This window comes from Excalfactoria chinensis, chromosome 3 (assembly GCF_039878825.1).
Source record: "Excalfactoria chinensis isolate bCotChi1 chromosome 3, bCotChi1.hap2, whole genome shotgun sequence".
Lineage (NCBI taxonomy): Eukaryota > Metazoa > Chordata > Aves > Galliformes > Phasianidae > Excalfactoria > Excalfactoria chinensis.
The window spans coordinates 52,309,655-52,317,621 of NC_092827.1; positions in this window are offsets into that span (position 1 = coordinate 52,309,655).

The following is a 7,967-nucleotide window of genomic DNA, read 5'->3' on the forward strand; positions in this document are numbered from 1 at the left end:
TAATTTCCTAGTTGCTTGAACCAGAACACGTAAGTGTCTGATGTCTGCAGTTTTCTTGATGACAGTAAGTGTGTGGGTTTTACACACACACACACACACAAAAGAGATCTAGTGACTGCTGGTTGCAGTGTGGGAAGAACATTACATGGATAGCACCAAAAGAATCACGCTCAAACACTGAGGGTTCCCATCCCTGAAGGAAGTTTTGAAGCCACAAAAGTGGCAAGCAGAAACCTACTTGCATCACTCTGCTTGGGATAGGACTTGCATCTCTATAATATCTACCACATTGCCTTGGATATTGCTAGGTATGGTGAAGTAAGGAGTCTTTGACTCTTGCTGCCAAAATACACTGCATTCCCTGATTTTTCTTTCTGTGAAAAACTGTTTGCTCATTTCTGTTGTCAGAGAGGCTCAGAAACTTGCTGGGACAGGCCTTAATCATTAACAGCAGTCTGTTGTCCTATTCAAAGCCCACATCATATTTCTGATTCAGAGAATGAGAACAATTCATGAAATCTTATCACTAGGGAGTCTTTTACAGGAAATGTTTTCCAAGACTCATGCTCAAAAAATTAACTGAATATTAATTACTGGCACTTAGGCTGGGGCAATCCCAGGTATTTATAAAAACTGGGGGAAGGATTTGGGGGTTCTGGTGGACGAGAAGCTGGACATGACCCAGCAGTGTGGTCTTGCAGCCTGGAAGGCCAACTGTGTTCTGGGCTGCATTATACAGGAATGGTCAGCAGAGAGAGGGAGGTGATTGTCCCCTTCTACTCTGCTCTTGTGAGGCCCCATCTGGAGTACTGTGTCGAGGCCTTGGTCCCCCAGCAAAAGAAAGACTTGGAACTCTTGGAGACGGTCCAGAGGAAGGCCACTAAGATGATCAGAGGGCTGGGGCACCTCTGTGAAAAAAGGTTGAGGTCATTGGGCTTCCTTAGCTTAGAGAAGATAAGGTACCAGGGAGAATTCATTGTGGCCTTCCAATATTAGAAAGGAGTTTATAAACAGGAAAGACAGGAAAGGGTATGACTTACAAACATGGACAGTGACTGTTTAAGAGGGTGGATAGTGGTAGGACAAGGGGTAATGGTTTTAAACTGAGACAGGGGAGATTTAGGTTAGATATTAGGAGGTTAGATATTAGGAGAAGTTTTTCACACAGAAGGTGGTGATCATTGGAACAGTTTGCCCAAGGAGACTGTGGATGCCCTATCCCTGGAGGCATTCAAAGCCAAGCTGGATGTGGCTCTGAGCAGCCTGGTCTGATGGTTGGTGATCCTGCACATAGCATGGAGGCTGAAAGTAGATGACCATCGTGCTCCTTTTCAACCCAGGCCATTCTATGATTCTATGATTTTCTTAAAAAAAAAAAAAAAAAAAAAAAAAAAAAAAGCACTGACATTTATATCTCAAAAACAGCTTACTTAAAAGCTTTGGTCAATTCCATTCAGGTATGTTCGAAAATCAGAAATAGATGTGGAAGTTACTGGCAGCATTCAGCAAATACATTTTTATTGGAATCATAAAATCACTGAAAAATTTGGACTGGAGAGAACCTCTGGAAGTCATCTGTTCCAGTCTCTTAAAAGTAAAGGGCAAGGGATCTTGTCAAGTTGTGCTTTCAAACTCTCTAAGGATGAAGAGTTCCCAGCCTCTCTGACATTAAGTTTCATCTGTCAGCTATGTTTGTTCCATGAAATAGCTTGAGGCTGGCTCTCTCACCATATGATTTGACTTGTGCAGTAAATTTAGATAAAAATATAATGGCTGCAAGAAGATTAAAGTACAACATAACATGGATTACTGTGCTCAACAGTTGCACAGAGATGGTGCTGCTAAGGGAGACAGAGTTGCGTTCACAGCAAGGACTATCTTCCATGAAAACAGTGAAACCTTACAGTTTTTCTTCAGCTCACTGCTGAAGGGAGGATCTGAATCAGAGTCTGGAGGTGTTTATCAGTCTCCTGTAGCTGTAGAGAGGGCTCCCTGCGAGTGGGCAGCCTTGATTATTTGTCCAAACATGGTTAGGAGGCAACAAAGTCAATGTGTATGCCTTTTAGGAAACAAATACCTTGTATTTGTGTCCAAATTTTAAAAAGAAATTGTCAGTTTGCCATTTATTTTACTTTTCAGTCAAAGGCACAGACATAATTACGATATCTTAAAAGGAAAAAAAAAAAAAAAAACAAAAAAAAACAAGAATATTCAAATCTTTGCTCTTGTTACACAGTTCCTATATGTTTTTGGTACATTTGTTTCCACACTACTACCAAAAGTTGTTTAAAGCTTCCAACAGCACTGTCATAAAGGTTCAAAAATCAAGGTACATCCAAGGTTGGCAGATACCAGATTCAATTCTTTGCTTCGTAACTCTCATTGAAAGAAGGTTTCATGAAGACTTTGCCAGACTGCGAATTTGCGACAGTGTGCAGAGCAGAAAAAATCCAGTGTTTTGCCATTCCTTCTCTGTTGTTCTGGAACTGTCATCCTAAGCATCTCATCCTAACAGCCTGATGTAAGGAGATCCAGCACTTCATGTGCCATTTAATTGACTAGAAAGCCAGTTCCCTTTCTGAAGACTTTCAATTCCATTTTTATTTTTTTTTTTTCAAACAAAGTAGGCTCAGCAGGGTCCCATTAGTTGTTTCTGCACTGTTATATTTGAAAGGCTCATTCACTTGACAATGAATTATAGCATGTGTTAGTAATTAGATGTGGAATACCCATCAAATGCTAAATAAATTCCTTGTGATCAAAATCATATTATGTAAATGAATACCATAATTGATAAACAAAAGCTAAGATAGGGTTTTACTATAAGATCAGAAAACTTAACAAAAGTACTGTGTCCTCAAGGGCTCATCCAAAGAATGTAAAAGCAGCAGAGGCAGAACGGAAGCAATAACAGCAAAGTTAACATGCTCCTAAAAGGAAACAGAAATTAAAAGAGACAACAAGGCAGCAAACCAGAGCATGGGACTGGAGGAAGTGTTAGAGTCATTCAAAGAATTCTGGGCCTGAATGCCATCTGATCATTTCTCAGTCTGCTTAATGGCACTGGGAAATAGCGGGGTAGATTTTCATTTACTGTAAACAATATGGCTCAACTGAGCTCGTCTCCTTCAATAAAGTAGTGTTGATTTACACCAGGCGACAACCTGTTCTACTTATTTAAGCCTCATGCTTGACGCTAGCAGGTAGTTTTTCTGTCTTTAAAATGTGACATTAAAGAATGCCACTTGTCCTTTCAATAAAATAATCCAAATCCATTTGTAATTTTCTTTATAATCCCCACAGGAAGATTTTTGGGAGATCTTTTTTTGTTGTTGTTGGGGAGAAGGGGGGGTGGATGAAAAATCATCTAATTCTTATATATTATGAAGAGAAGAAAATCAAATATGAAAGTTAGAGGAGCAAATTTTCTCAGCTAGTATTAAAATCCACTGGACCATAATACAGCCTTAAATTATCCCCTTGGGGATTCATAAATCTTTGGTTAATTCGTGCATCGATTCCCTCTAGGGGGCTAAAGCTCCTAGTGGAATTGACAAAACAAGTGGAAAATGTCTGTTTCAGTCAGCTTCACACAACTCCTGACTCAGGAGGAATGAAGGCACTGCTGAGATACCAAGGAAAGCAGTTCCCTTGAGTATTTTTAAGAACTAAAAGATGGAATAATCATCTTAACTTTCAAATGTGAGCATTTAATTGGATAAATCCATGGCCTGGTTTTCAGAAACAGGGCATGTAGTGCTGACTAGGAGCTGTATTGATTGAATAAAGCTCAGGATGGCGTCCAGGTTTCTCTATGCTTTACTTCTGTTGCTATGCAGAAGGATATGAGTCCTTCTGAAACAGAATAACTCACAACCCAACAGCTCTATTCTAACTTAAAAATGGATGTGCATAAATGTGAACTGCTGAGCAGCAGGTAATGAAAAGGCCTTTCAATGAAATATTTCTCCTTACTGTACAAATGTTTCACATTGTCAATTGAAAAGAAAAGATATTATACATTCAGTATAAGGCTAGTTTCTCTTTAGAGAATAATATTAAGAAAACATCATCTCTATTTCCGTTAAATAACGTTAAATTTATTGCTATGATTATGAGTCAGGCCTCCAAAAAAAGAACAAGGCTAAGCAGCTCAGAATCCTGTAAGGTAGTTTCCCAAATCCTCTACTTCTGTACACTAATGGGCAGGAGATTTTAATTTTTACCAGAGAAAAATAGCATTCCCTTAAGATGCAGAGGTAAAGAACTCATTACATATCAGGTGCAGATAAACACCGTGGAGTATGCCCTTGATATATCTGTGATCTTCATCACAAGAATCAATATGAATACATATCCAAAATCTTAATATTTGGCAGCTTGCTGATCTAATTTTCTAGATCTAATCAGACAGTGTGTATTCATGGCTTTTTCTGATTATCTTTAGGATTCAAGAACAAAATTCAAATGCTTTGAATTATGCCTTTAAAACAAGCAAGCAAAATATATTTTTTGATGTCTTCTTTCAAAGTGCAACTACAGGCTGTTAGCATTCTACTACTTTCCTTTTGCTGGAATTTGATATTGAAAGCTACAGAGTACCTTCAAACAATATTGTGTTTTAGACCAAAATCCCAGGGCAGGAAGGACATATTCAGAGTTAATATAGCCAAAACATTCTTGACGCTGCTTCATTTTTCCCAGTTAGTTTGCACACTGTCTGCATGTCAATAGTCTTACACAGCAAAGTATGCAGAAGGAATCTCTAAAAGCTGTTGTAATGATCAGCTGGGAGCCTTTTGCTGCTAGGTCATTAATTAAACACCAGCCTCGTGATGAGCATGACTAATTTTATTGCCTGCTGTTTTAATCCACTGTGCAGAATAGGAGAGTGGTTTCAGTTCCATTTCTAGCTGTCAGCAGGCACAATACAGAACATACTGGTGCCATTGTGACAAGGTATATTCTGTTTGTTGTGCTGAAAGTGTCCAAACTGAGAAGGGTGAAAAGGACTTGAGAAAGAAACTCGCACGTCAAGCAGAAGTGTGGCATTTGCTAACTGTAACAGCAAGATGCTAGCAGAGTAGCACAGGTGAGCTCTAGGATTATTCATAGGCCCAGGTGGTTGTACCAGCAACCATAATGACAGTATAAGTAACTGGCTGTATTCTAGCTTCCTTTTTCCAGGGCCCAGAAAAAACAGGCTTTTCTGTTATTGCCATGAAAATGATAGAATCATAGAATTATTTAGGCTGGAAGACCATCCAGGCTGTCAAGTCCAGCTGTCAACTTGAGCTATCAAATCACATCTACTAAACCACATAACAGAATCATGATCTAAGCTCCCCCTCTCCCATCCCACTGCCTAAAAATAACTAGGAATAAGATCAGTTTTTCAGGGATGTACCCACATCTCTCTTCTAAAATCCCCTGTCTTGTACCTTCAACTCGGCCCCATACATTCTACTTTGGAGAAACAAGATATTTGCCTCCATTTAGAGAAGCTTTGAGATGGCTGCAGGAGTTCTGACTTGTCTTGTTGCAGTAAATTACAGAGGTCTCCCACTCTGAGCTTTGAATCTGCCACACACACAAGCAAGGCCAAGTCCTCTCAGCAGCTGGGAAGCCCTTCTCTTAGTCCCTTCACAAAGTTTTTTCGGTGAGAGTCTAGAAGTAATTATTCTGGGATGACAGCTTTTTGGTACAAAACATAAGATTAAACCCCATGTCTATGTGCTACAGTGAAGGAAACTTCTGATCATGACTGTAAATTTATTTATGAATTCAATCCTGAATCCCTTTGTAATTCCTTCTGAGGAAATGTTTTTAAATAAAGATTAAATTGCGAGAAAGATTTCTCATGAAGGCTTGAAGCAAAACTGAAATCCCTACCTGCCACAATTACACAGTGGAACTAAGACCTTTCTCTGCAAGCTGCAAACCCCAGTATCTCTCAGAGAGCTATAGTTGAAGATGAAGGCATCTGATGACAGGGAGCAGTCAGGAATAAGTGTACTCATTGGATATTTTCTAATCTAGGGGATTATAGATTTTTCCTACATTCCTTTGGCAGCAGTAAGGAAACATCAAGCTTTCGAAGTACTGTGGACTTTCCAAACCTCTGGACCTCTTAAGAAATAGGGACACATGAGTCCTGGTTAGGAAATGACCATTAAAAAAAATAATAATAAAAATTAAAAAGGCTGCACCATACAAAAACATATCTGCCTCAAAACTCCCACTTGCATAAAACATGGGAAAGATCAGGAGCTATTTTTCAATGTCAGAGCTGTTAAATCACATCTCATAAGCATTTCATAAAAGAAATTTACTCAACTACATAACTGCTGTAGAAATTTGCTTTGCAGGCACGCAGCAAGGCCCACAGAAAGCCGTGATTGCTGCTCCTCCTCAGTCACATTGAAGCTGGCTGCTTCTGCAGTGTGAACACGTGAGGCATCAGCACTTAGCTGCAGCCTGGGGAGAGCTCCCAGGTTGTGTGTGAGAGCTGTCTTGCCCAGTATCAGATTTTCCCTTGTCTTTTCCTTCCTCTTGCAAATGTCAATCCTACTGTTATCTACTTTTTAAAATATTTTATTTATTTTGGCTATATTGAACTACACAATCAATTCTAAAGCAGTCTCAGCAGTCAGATGAAGGCATTTTTTGACAGAAATGGCTGAGACAAGCCAGAGTGACCAGAGCAGCCAGTTTAGTGCCTAGGGAGCCTTGCAACATAAATCCTCCAAAGGTGCTTCATAAATTCATAATCTGTAAGCATTTAATTTGTACCGCTGTATATTCAAAACACAGAAAGCTCATTCTGAAGAAGAGTAAGATCTGCTTCAGGAATGTTTCTCCTGTTGTCATTCATACAGCAAGGAGCCTACCACTTTATCAGCTGAGCTCTTTCATCAGTTCAACATTGAGCTTGCTCCCACAGTAGATGTTATTTGTGCTCTTGGGACTGCAGAGCAAGAAACATAATCAATTTCACCCTTGGGCCCCTTTCAGAGGCCACTGCAGGCAATGGAAAAGCTCCCACTAAATTTGGACCCAACCCTGCATAAGGCTGCACCCTCATAATAAGGAGGGACTGGAGATTCTGCTCAAGAGAAAGATTTTTGCTGCACCAGGAACTATATTAACTAAAGGCCGTGACAGTGCTCTTGGGGTGACTTCTTATTACCTAGGGGTAAAAATTAGTCTTGCCAAGGCCTGTTTCCAGTGCATCAAGGAAGAAGGGAGAGCCCCACTGGACACAAGGACATCCCTTCCCACCTTTCCTTTTCACTAAATATGTGCATGATCTAACAGGAGACAATTACCTTCATACCTAAAATAAAGAAGTTCTTAGCACAAATTAGGGCTGGCATGAGCTGGACTGGAAAGCCTTTAAGTAAACAGGTATCTTTGGGAACCTGTGTTAAAATGTTCACTCTTTCAAAACCCTTGTAGAGGTTACAAATCTAACTAAAGTCCTAGCAGCTGCCAATATGCCCTCTGCGAGACCTGCACAGAGGCAAAAGCACAGCTAGACAGCTCTGAAAAATGCAGGTGGTGGAAGGGAAGTGTCTGTCAGCAAGCTACAGTGGCCTGTGATCTTTGCTATGAAATGTTAACATAGTTTCTTTCTTTCTCCATGGTCAGTACAAATCAAATGTAGACTGTGTAGTCAATTTATTCAAGTTGTTCCTCTCTACTGTATTGCCTAAAAGTTTGTAAAAGTTTTAAGTTACAATGATCAGTAATTGCTATGATTGAAAGTTGTTCTGTCTGTAACAGTTTTTTTATCAGTAAGTACAGTGTAATTCTGTGCGTATTAGAAAAAATATGGCAAAATCAGAGAGATGAAGAAATGTGACAGTCTTTGAGCAAATATTACCATCTTCTGGACATCATGCCACTGGCAGTCATTATGTGTACTTACAAGGGTTTGTTGCTATGGCTCAGAACATACCTACCTG